This window comes from Hetaerina americana, unplaced genomic scaffold, assembly GCF_022747635.1.
Source record: "Hetaerina americana unplaced genomic scaffold, ioHetAmer1.1.p SCAF_161, whole genome shotgun sequence".
Lineage (NCBI taxonomy): Eukaryota > Metazoa > Arthropoda > Insecta > Odonata > Calopterygidae > Hetaerina > Hetaerina americana.
Window position 1 is genome coordinate 408,366 of NW_027286721.1, and position 12,582 is coordinate 420,947.

Below are 12,582 nucleotides of genomic sequence, written 5' to 3' on the forward strand. Positions count from 1 at the left end.
ATGTGTTGACTGTGAATATTCCCGTTGTTTTCCTTGCGTGTCCTCCATTCAGTTGTAATGAAATTGCGTCCAACATGCTGCCAACTGCGTTAATTGAATTATTTTCACTCTCTGTGCATCTAGGTGACCAGGACAACTCCGCAGGAATCGATTCCTCGAAGGGCTTCGAGTCAAAGGTCGAATCGGATGCCAGTGACGGCTTGAAGGGGTCAAACGTGGCCTCTGGAGAGGTCATCATGGTGCGCAATGAGATTTGTGCCAACAAGAAGGCAGAAACAAGCTCTGCCGAATTCCACGTTGGCAACAAAGGACCCATCTGCGCAAAACCACAACAGTCGGATGCCGAAAAGGGTTGCGTGGGTGAAGATCAGCTGTCGTTTGCGGTCAATGCGCAGCCTGGTGTATCTGATTGCGATGGGGGGACGAAAGAGGGTTGCGTGGGGGGTTGCGCAGCAGAGGAGTCGTCTTGCGCGGATGGTAGGGCGAAGAAGAGGAGGGTTGAGGAAGTGGGGAGTGACGTTGATGCCAGGAGGGTGGAGAATGAAGCGGTCGGGGACAGGTTACGCAAGAGACGCAAGCGCAAGTCACGCAGGAAGGCTCCGAATGTATCGGTGACTCCCTCTTCTGCATCGTCTTCTGGGGACGAGAGGGAGACGCAACGCAGCAGGCCGCAACAGGGCAGGAGGCAGGGCGGAGAGGATGTGGAGACGTCGGAAGACGAACAGCAGTTCTGCTTACGGTGGAACAACTTCCTCGTGAGTCTTGTTTCCTATTTGCGTCTCTCTTTGGATTCATGCGCAACCTTGCGCACCAATGGATTTGCCGTGTTTCCCGGTGCGAGAGATGTATCTTGATTTATAAGGTCAGAATTAACATTCAATACTTTGATTTGACGGAAAAGGATGGAAGTATTCTGATGTTGACATTTTAAGAGGAATCAAACGAATTGTTACCTTTATTCAAACAATCTCAGCTGTTTTTTCTTGAGAACAAACCTTGGGCGATGAGTTTCTACTAAAAGAGTTACTTATTGATGGTCTGAAACATTTCCGAGATTAATCCCAGAGGTACCTGACCCCGCAGAGGAAACACAAAGAGTTTGGACATAAAAATGTATTAATTTTTCAACATAATCTCCATCTCAGCTCTATAGAACACTTTTACCAGCGAATTACAATTAGTTTGATACCCTTTTCTTTATATTAAGAACTGTCTAGCTTCTCAAAATAGCCATTGACTGCCACACGACATAACTTCTTCAACGGTACGAAATTCTTTGACCATCTGAGCCATTTTTTTCAAGTTTGCAAATGCAGAAAATAATCCGTAGGGGGCTTAATCTGGTGAATAGGGTTAGCATGAGGTACGAGCAATTTTAAACTTAAATTAATGAATTTGGACTATTGAAATAACGGATTTATGAGCTGGTGCCTTGTCTTGATGGAACAACACTTTCTCCTAGAGCCAAATGCGGACGCTTTCGCTTGATTTCTTCGCTTAAAACGTTGCAATAAGTTTGCATAATACTCGCCGTTGATAGTCTTTCCTTTTTCTAGATAGTAGTCGATGAAAATAATCCCACGCACATCCCAAAAAACCTGACGCCATGACCTTGCCTGCAGATAAAACGGTCTTTGCCTTCTTTGGAGCCAGTTTTCCCTTTTGAATCCATTGTTTTGATTGTTCTTCTGTCTCGGGCGTGCAGTAATGGACCCATGTTTCATCTTTGGTTATTGAAACGGCACAAAAACCCTGCTTTATTGCTGTGAAACTTTGCTGAAGACTCAATTGAAACATCGTCACGGCACTGGTTTTGCTCGAGTCTGAGCAAACGCGGCACCCATCTTGCACACAGCTTTCTCATGTCCATAATTTTGAGTTTATATGCGATGTTCCGCAGTTTTTGAAATGCCTACCATGTCTGCTAGTCCGTGGACTTTCAGTCAACAATCATCCAGTATCACTTTGTGGATTTTCTTTGCCGTTTCTTTGAGTCGTCATTTCATTTGATCGACCCCAATAGCGATGTTCTCCTACTGTGGCCTCGTTTAAACTCTGCTGCCCAATTGTATAATATTACTGTTGTATAAGCAAAGAAGGAGCAGACTCACTCCCAGAAGAGTAGAATAAACCAGTTCAGCTTCTACTACATTGGCTTGGGGGCAAAGAAGCCTTTCAATTAATAAAAGTATATCGTATCACATGTAGCAAAGACCAATTTTCTCATTGCATTTTCGCAAATTCTTCTGAAAAATTCACTTTTAGATGCCTGCCAAAGAAATACTAAACAAGGTGGCATCTTCAAACTTGAAACATATGCTCTATAGATTGCGTACTTTCTAATAGAGTGATATTTTTCAAATAACTACCGCCATATCTAGGTCTGGCCGGGTATTTCTGGGACCAGCATCGTACCAGAGGAACATTTAATATTTAACACGTATCTAGCGGATGTGGCATTGTCCATGTTTTCTTTTAATCATTCAAATGAATGAAGAACTTATGTTTTTAAAGAGTTCTTTCTAATTATCATTTGCAGACGAACATCACTTCCCAGTTTGGAACCTTGCGCGACGATGAGGACTTTGTGGATGTAACTCTTGCGTGTGGAGGGATGCATGTCAAGGCACACAGGGTTGTGTTGTCCGCTTGCAGTCCGTACTTCAAGAGGATGTTCAAGGTAGGTTCTATTATTTTGGATTGAGGTCATGTTGGGAATCCTTCTTAAATAATGCTCTTTGTGGTTTAATTTGATTTAAAATATAAACCACAATTCCATGTATGATATCCATTAGACCTAAACTTACACGGTCGCACCCAAAAGTGGTAGGACTGATTTTTTTACAAGAATTTCATTGACGATATACTTACATCGACTTAATAATCTTCAAAGTATGCTCCTTGAGCTGCTACACACTTAGTACAACGTTGCTCCCATTCCCCGTACGCCCGCTGGAAAATTTCTTTGGGGATGCCGTAGATGACCTTTGTCGAAGCCTCTTGAACGGCCTTTATCGAGTCAAAACGTTGTCCTTTGAGCTGTCTTTTCATTAGGGAAATACAGGGTCTGCAATTTCTTCATTGGTTAAGCGTCGGTCTGTGTTCAGCAGTGTCCTCACTCTGTCCACATCCGTGTCGGTTCTTGCCGTCGACGGCCATCCGGAGTGGTGGTCGTCTTCATGTAAATCTACATTTCATTTGAACTGCAGTTTCATGTAAACCTCCATTTCATGTAAACTTCAGTTTCATGTAAATCTCCATTTAATGTAAACCTCCACTTCAAGTAAATCTCCATTTCATGTAAACCTCCATTTCATGTAAACCTCAGTTTCATGTCAATCTCCATTTCAAGTAAATCTCCATTTCAAGTAAATCTCCATTTCAAGTAAATCTCCATTTCATGTAAACTTCAGTTTCATGTAAATCTCCATTTAATGTAAACCTCAATTTCATGTAAATCTCCATTTCATGTAAACTTCAGTTTCATGTAAACCTCCATTTCATGTAAATCTCCATTTCATGTAAACCTCCATTTCATGTAAATCTCCATTTAATGTATAATCTCCATTTAACGTAAATCTCCATTTAATGTATAATCTCCATTTCATGTAAACCTCCATTTCATGTAAAGCTCCATTTCATGTAAATCTCCATTTCATGTAAACTTCAGTTTCATGTAAATCTCCATTTTAAGTGAATCTCCATTTCAAGTAAATCTCCATTTCATGTAAACTTCAGTTTCATGTAAACCTCCATTTCATGTAATACCTCCATTTCATGTTCACCTGCCTTTCATGTAAACCTCCATTTAACGTAAATCTCAATTTAATGTATAATCTCCATTTCATGTAAAGCTCCATTTCATGTAAATCTCCATTTCAAGTAAATCTCCATTTCATGTACACTTCAGTTTCATGTAAATCTCCATTTAATGTAAACCTCAATTTCATGTAAATCTCCATTTCATGTAAACTTCAGTTTCATGTAAACCTCCATTTCATGTAAATCTCCATTTCATGTAAACCTCCATTTCATGTAAATCTCCATTTAATGTATAATCTCCATTTAACGTAAATCTCCATTTAATGTATAATCTCCATTTCATGTAAACCTCCATTTCATGTAAATCTCCATTTAATGTAAACCTCAATTTCATGTAAATCTCCATTTCATGTAAACTTCAGTTTCATGTAAACCTCCATTTCATGTAAATCTCCATTTCATGTAAACCTCCATTTCATGTAAATCTCCATTTAATGTATAATCTCCATTTAACGTAAATCTCCATTTAATGTATAATCTCCATTTCATGTAAACCTCCATTTCATGTAAAGCTCCATTTCATGTAAATCTCCATTTCATGTACACTTCAGTTTCATGTAAATCTCCATTCCAAGTGAATCTCCATTTCAAGTAAATATCCATTTCATGTAAACTTCAGTTTCATGTAAACCTCCATTTCATGTAATACCTCCATTTCATGTTCACCTGCCTTTCATGTAAACCTCCATTTAACGTAAATCTCAATTTAATGTATAATCTCCATTTCATGTAAAGCTCCATTTCATGTAAATCTCCATTTCAAGTAAATCTCCATTTCATGTACACTTCAGTTTCATGTAAATCTCCATTTAATGTAAACCTCAATTTCATGTAAATCTCCATTTCATGTAAACTTCAGTTTCATGTAAACCTCCATTTCATGTAAATCTCCATTTCATGTAAACCTCCATTTCATGTAAATCTCCATTTAATGTATAATCTCCATTTAACGTAAATCTCCATTTAATGTATAATCTCCATTTCATGTAAACCTCCATTTCATGTAAATCTCCATTTAATGTAAACCTCAATTTCATGTAAATCTCCATTTCATGTAAACTTCAGTTTCATGTAAACCTCCATTTCATGTAAATCTCCATTTCATGTAAACCTCCATTTCATGTAAATCTCCATTTAATGTATAATCTCCATTTAACGTAAATCTCCATTTAATGTATAATCTCCATTTCATGTAAACCTCCATTTCATGTAAAGCTCCATTTCATGTAAATCTCCATTTCATGTAAACTTCAGTTTCATGTAAATCTCCATTTTAAGTGAATCTCCATTTCAAGTAAATCTCCATTTCATGTAAACTTCAGTTTCATGTAAACCTCCATTTCATGTAATACCTCCATTTCATGTTCACCTGCCTTTCATGTAAACCTCCATTTAACGTAAATCTCAATTTAATGTATAATCTCCATTTAATGTAAACCTCAATTTCATGTAAATCTCCATTTCATGTAAACTTCAGTTTCATGTAAACCTCCATTTCATGTAAATCTCCATTTCATGTAAACCTCCATTTCATGTAAATCTCCATTTAATGTATAATCTCCATTTAACGTAAATCTCCATTTAATGTATAATCTCCATTTCATGTAAACCTCCATTTCATGTAAATCTCCATTTAATGTAAACCTCAATTTCATGTAAATCTCCATTTCATGTAAACTTCAGTTTCATGTAAACCTCCATTTCATGTAAATCTCCATTTCATGTAAACCTCCATTTCATGTAAATCTCCATTTAATGTATAATCTCCATTTAACGTAAATCTCCATTTAATGTATAATCTCCATTTCATGTAAACCTCCATTTCATGTAAAGCTCCATTTCATGTAAATCTCCATTTCATGTACACTTCAGTTTCATGTAAATCTCCATTCCAAGTGAATCTCCATTTCAAGTAAATATCCATTTCATGTAAACTTCAGTTTCATGTAAACCTCCATTTCATGTAATACCTCCATTTCATGTTCACCTGCCTTTCATGTAAACCTCCATTTAACGTAAATCTCAATTTAATGTATAATCTCCATTTCATGTAAAGCTCCATTTCATGTAAATCTCCATTTCAAGTAAATCTCCATTTCATGTACACTTCAGTTTCATGTAAATCTCCATTTAATGTAAACCTCAATTTCATGTAAATCTCCATTTCATGTAAACTTCAGTTTCATGTAAACCTCCATTTCATGTAAATCTCCATTTCATGTAAACCTCCATTTCATGTAAATCTCCATTTAATGTATAATCTCCATTTAACGTAAATCTCCATTTAATGTATAATCTCCATTTCATGTAAACCTCCATTTCATGTAAATCTCCATTTAATGTAAACCTCAATTTCATGTAAATCTCCATTTCATGTAAACTTCAGTTTCATGTAAACCTCCATTTCATGTAAATCTCCATTTCATGTAAACCTCCATTTCATGTAAATCTCCATTTAATGTATAATCTCCATTTAACGTAAATCTCCATTTAATGTATAATCTCCATTTCATGTAAACCTCCATTTCATGTAAAGCTCCATTTCATGTAAATCTCCATTTCATGTACACTTCAGTTTCATGTAAATCTCCATTCCAAGTGAATCTCCATTTCAAGTAAATATCCATTTCATGTAAACTTCAGTTTCATGTAAACCTCCATTTCATGTAATACCTCCATTTCATGTTCACCTGCCTTTCATGTAAACCTCCATTTAACGTAAATCTCAATTTAATGTATAATCTCCATTTCATGTAAAGCTCCATTTCATGTAAATCTCCATTTCAAGTAAATCTCCATTTCATGTACACTTCAGTTTCATGTAAATCTCCATTTCAAGTGAATCTCCATTTCAAGTAAATCTCCATTTCATGTAAACTTCAGTTTCATGTAAACCTCCATTTCATGTAATACCTCCATTTCATGTTCACCTGCATTTCATGTAAACCTCCATTTAATGCATAAACTTAATTTCAAGTAAGCCTCCATTTCATGTATAACCATCATTTCATGCATAAGCTTTTGTGTACGAAAAGTATCCGACCTGCGTGTTTTGTTTAATTATTTTATTTCATTGCGGGGGTGTTGCGCATTGCTCAATTTAAATCTCTAAATATGTCTATGCCTTAAAGCCCAAAACATCCGTAACTCTCAAAGACATTCATTATCCCCAAATTGTTTCTTAACTCTTAACTTAATGTTATTCTCAATTCCGACTTAATTACACTGCAACTTCTCACTGATCATCAATTCAACTCAGGAATGCTATGAACTTCAGTTTAAACGCAAATGGAAAAGCGTACGAGTATTGCCCTGAGTGTAATAATTGTAATCTCTCTCTCTCTCTTTGTGGTCAAGAGCGTCCCGTACTGCCAGCACCCCGTGGTGTTCCTCGAGGGCATCCACCCCTCGCACCTCCTCTCCCTCCTCGCTTTCATGTACTGCGGGGAAGTGGGCGTGGGACGGGGGCAGCTCCCGGCACTCCTATCTGCGGCACACGCCCTCCAGATACGTGGCCTCACGGAGATGGGGTCGACGGCCGGCGGGGGGAGTGCCCGGAGCGGAGAGGAAGGTGACGAAGATGAGGAGAAGGTGGTACTGTCGGCCAGGAAGCAGGCGTTGGCCGTCGAGAGGGTCCTTAAGGACATCGGGTGAGTCCTAGTACTATGTATCGTGTATATACAGGGTTCGTCCGGAAAATAAGTGTACTGAGCTCAGGAAAAAAAAAATTTATTACACTTTTACATATCTTAAGCTAATATTCCTCAAAATAGGACCCTTGTGAGTCGATACACTTGTTCCAGCGGCGTTCCCATTCCTGGAACGCTCCCGCCAAGGCATCATCGGGAACCTCTCGAAGACACGTCGTCACGGCCTCTTTGACGGCGTCCAAAGTCCCGTATCGCGTTCCTTTCAAACTCCTCTTTATCTTCGGGAACAGATAGAAGTCCGGTGGTGCCAAGTCCGGGCTGTAGGGCGGGTGCGGCAGCGTTGCCACGCCGTGCTTGGCCAAGAAGTCCGACACGACAAGCGCGGTGTGAGACGGCGCATTGCCGTGATGCAGCCACCAGATGTAATTGCTCCCTAATAATCTCGTGCACTATTGTTTTTGGCACATTACACTGCTCTGCTATCATCCGAACACTAAGACGACGATCAGAGTTCAGTCCATCGCGAACTTTTCGCACATTTTCGTCGGTGAGTATCGTTGATGGGCGTCCAGGCCGTGGTTCGTCGTCGACCTCTTCTCTGCCCTCCACGAACATCTTGTGCCACCGAAAGATCATGTTTCTGGACATGGCTGACTCCCCGTAAGCCTGGTTAATCATACCGACAGTTTCGGTAGACAATTTCCCAAGCTTTACCGCAAATTTGATGGAATAACGCTGCTCCAAAAACTTCGGCATCGCGTTCCGTGACGTGGGTCGAGCGTGGAGGTTCGCGTTAAAAGAGCTCCTCACTACACCACAGCTCAGAGCCGACTGCCTTTTTCAGCGTCGCTTGCCAACATACCCCCCTCCAATCGCAGCCCGTCAGAGCGGTGCTGGGCGCGCCTGGAGCGGCGGGAAAAAATCAGTAGTCAGTACACTTATTTTCCGGACGAACCCTGTATACTACCCTCTGGTCAATAAATGCACGTGAACTGAGGCAATACTTAATATTTCCTTTAATTTAGTCTGTACATAGATGATTGTGTTGATCTTCCTTCTTCAGAGTACTCTCCGTTCATAGTGGGCCATGCCTTCTTCGTATACAGGGTCGCACCCAAAAGTGGTAGGACTGATTTTCTCTGGTGCGAACGGAGCGGTGGAGGGGTGTCTACCTGGCAGGGTAAGGTGGAGGGGCCTCTTAGCAACAGACCGACACCAACCTCAGTCACCTGTGAGAATTTTCGGCACCATCTTGGCGCACACCTTGCGCATGGCCAAATCCTGTGAAATAATGCGTTGGACGTTGGATGCAGACAGACCCAACTGGTCTGCAATTTTTTCTGGACTGGTTAAGCGTCGGTCTGTGTTCAGCAGTGTCCTCACTCTGTCCACATTCGTGTCGGTTCTTGCCGTCCGGAGCGATGGTCGTCTTCAACGAGCTCCCTACCCTCTTAAAACAACTTGTGCCATTCAAATACTGTGGAACGGCTTAAGGCAGTGTCCCCATAAGCCTGCTTGATCATATCGAGGGTCTCAGTTGCCGTCTTCCCGAGTTTCGCACAAAACTTCACGGAATAACATTGCTCTAAATTCAGATTCATTTTGTTTTTCGACGCGGACAAAGAACTTGCTTCACTAAAAACGGTGTCCTCACTCAACGACAGCCCGCAGGCGACTGAGGTTGGTGTCAGTCTGTTGCTAAGAGCCCCCTCCACCTTACCCTGCCAGGCAGACCCCCCTCCACCGCTCCGTTCGCGCCAGAGAAAATCAGTCCTACCACTTTTGGGTGCCTCCCTGTATGCCCCCAATTATCACATTTTTTGTTGCATTTTAATTGGGAATATACGATTAAAAGTCGCAAAGGGGGAGAGATCTATTTTAAGAATAATAAGGAGGAGGATCGTGATGAAAGGATCAAAGGTGATTGAATTCTTTAATACCAGAAACAACAGTGAACAATGACAATGCTCTCTGAATGTGTTACAAAGTGCGTTGATTGTGTCATTGGTGCGAAGGTTACATATCCATCATGTTCAGTTAATATATTAGTGTTTGCACTGTTGAGTTTCCTAAGTTCAGTTCACTATTCACGGTATCAGAGTAGTGGGGACGTAAGGAGAAGAATTGCGCAATTGGGCAAAGAGGCTTTCACAGACAAGGAGGAGGGAGTTAAGATGAGAGGGACGTTGAGTGAGGATGTTAAGAAAAGACTTTGATATTGGAGCGTAGCTATGTGTGTGGCTATGGAAACGTGCTCATTGAAGCAGGAGGATAGACGTAGACTGGAGGCTATTGTAGATATGTGGGTGTGTGGGATGAAGAATGGAGAAGGATGAAATGGACAGAGTAGAAACCAAATGAGGAAGTACTTGGTATGGTGTGAGGCGAAGAGAGGGTTTGTTGGGAGATATTACTGAGGAGGCAGGAAAAGTGGATGAAGGGGGTATTGATTGGCAATAGTGGGATGTTGAAGAAGACTGTAATAGAGGGGAGAATGTTAGGCAAACGAGGAAAGGGAAGGAACAGGATAGGGATGTTGGACGGGATGAAGGGAGGAAGAAAGTACTCAGAGATGAAGAGGTACCTGATGTAGAGTAGGTTGTTGTGTTTTGATAGGGGTCACAAATTATTTAATTAGTAATTATGTCCATCCGAAAACGTACCTTAACCGGTAGATTACCTAATAATAATTGAGTTAATATCATTCGGATCACAGTTATTATAATGACTGATCTGATTAATGGTTTCTGGCGTAACTTTATGGAACCGATTCATTATAAATAAATGAAAGGACAGACTTTGTAGTTCCACACGAAAATTTTCATGTGGAACTAAAAAGTCAGTCCTTTCATTTATTTATAACGACTGATCTGATCAGTTAGGAAGGACAATGGACCATTGCACACGCGATCAATGTTGTATCAACGTCAAACACAGGAGATGGATCTTAGAAGGTCTTAGAAAAAGGCCTTGCATCATCTATGGCTACCTTGTCTAATGTTAGGCATCTTTTTTATAGGCTTAATCGACTTAGAAAACGGGTGTTATCTTCCTGTCAGAGAATTATCACTGTCCAATTAGATGTCGGTACATTTCAATTTAATTTCTTACGATAACTATCACCACAGCACTTTATCATTAAAAACATGATATCTTTATTAGTTGCTGCGTTGATTCCGTTCTCAATTTCCGTTTATTCAACGACAAATGCTGAAAACATAAGGACAACAGAAACGAACTGACTTATAATTGGCCTAACTATATGCTCACAGCTGGACAATCCGCTAAGAGCACAGAGACAGCTCGTCATTGGGTCTCAGGAGGCAACTATCATCTAGCTAGTGGCTGGGGGGGGTCATGACCTCTCAGATGGCACCAGTTGGCATGGATTTATTAGGCACAGACTGCGTATTTGTTCCCTGCATGGCCGTCACATTCGGGAATGAGGAAAGTGATTGTCGCCTTCCTTTCCTCCCCACTTTCTAGTTTCTCGGAGATGGGAGGGACCTCTGCACGTAGTGACGGCTGCACCATGGGCCTACCCAAGGCCGCAGTGCCAAGAGGTGGTGATAGGACATCAGTAGCGCCAAGGCAGAGGTCGTCCGAGGTCAAAGCGGCCGGAACACACGACGGAACTGGTCTTGCAAACGGACTGGGAGAGGTGAGCTCTGCCGTGCGGTTGTGCCGTGGTATTTCAGCCTGCCAACCTATCAAAACTTTATGTTTGACTGGTAAAATCCATTCCATGAATATAAACTGGAGAAGGCAGGGAATATTATACTGCCCCGGAGAATCTGTGTCTTTGTCTAGAGTTGTTGAATTCCAGGACTTTTTCTGGAACTGGAAATGGCAGACTGGAGTACGAGGGCATTTGGAAAAGTAAGGTCCCCTATTTTGTTTTCATGAAAAATCAGATTTATTCTCAGCTTTGCGTACATCATATGGAAAGTATGAGCATTTAGCTGTTTATCTAGATAGTCGCCTTGAGGATCAATCACTTTTTTCATCTCCTTGTAAGCAGCTTTCTAATACTGTCATCGTACCTTTCTCCTGCCGCGTTGCAAAGCTAACTATGATGACTGCTTCTCCAATATAATATATCCATCCTACCATTTACTGGGAAGTGTACGGTGAGAAGTGTATTATGGACATCAAAAACGTGCATCGGAAGTGGTGCTGGGAGAGTTTGATGGCCAGGAAAACGTCCTACGATGAGCAGTGGTCAATGGGGCAGCTGTCGGAGTTTGCCATTGGAATATCAACAACGGTGGCTCCAATTGACGAGATATTGCGATATAACCAGAGGGATTTGACCCTTCATTTAGATAAAGGAAGGCCTTAGAATGAATGAATAGAGAGTGGAGCTACTTCTCCGTGCTGCAGAATATTGTGTGTCTTGAGGTCAATTAAGTTACAAACAAGGTGTCTCTGTCTCTCCTCACTTAAAGGAGGAGTGTGTTTGTGCATATCATGGCAATGCACATGTCTTCACATTAAACGATGACCACCCCCTTACTCAATGGATTCGGCTGATGGGATATCATCCATCGACCACCCTCTTAACAGCCCAGAGGACGTTGCCACCCCACAGAGACTACCACTCGTTTCCCACTCTCAAGTAAACACCTTAGGAGGACAGAAATTCAAGTCAGACGAGGAAAAGTGCAAGAAGAAGTCGTCTGACAGGAGGAAGGTACGATGCTGGTATGAATTGAAAGATGCTTACAAGGATGCAAAAAGTGATTGAACGTCAAGGCGACCTTGTAGAAAAACAGCTAAAAGCTCAACCTTTCAAACTAAGTACGCAAAGTTGAGAGAATAAATTTGATTTTTCATGAAAAACAAATAGGAGACCTTGCATTTCAGATCACCCATGCATATATATATATATATATATATATATATATATATATATATATATATATATACACACACACACGAGGGTCATCCGGAAAGTAGTACCCGTTCGTGAAATAAAGACACAAAAGTAAATATTAACAAACATAAAAAATTTTATTTGAAAGAGGATACTTTAAACTACTTCTCAACATAATCTCCAAGCAAATTAAGGCATTTGTCATAACGTGTGACAAGTTTCTGTATTCCTGCT

General features: G+C 40.7%; 1 long non-coding RNA gene across 1 annotated transcript; it reads left to right on the top strand.

Moving 5' to 3' along the window:
• The first annotated feature begins 675 nt into the window (after nt 1–675).
• LOC139687086 (uncharacterized) lies at nt 676–7,306 on the top strand. Its single transcript, XR_011700594.1, has 3 exons — nt 676–755; nt 2,540–2,680; nt 7,180–7,306. It is a non-coding gene; the product is annotated as an uncharacterized lncRNA (long non-coding RNA).
• Nucleotides 7,307–12,582: the final 5,276 nt, after the last annotated feature.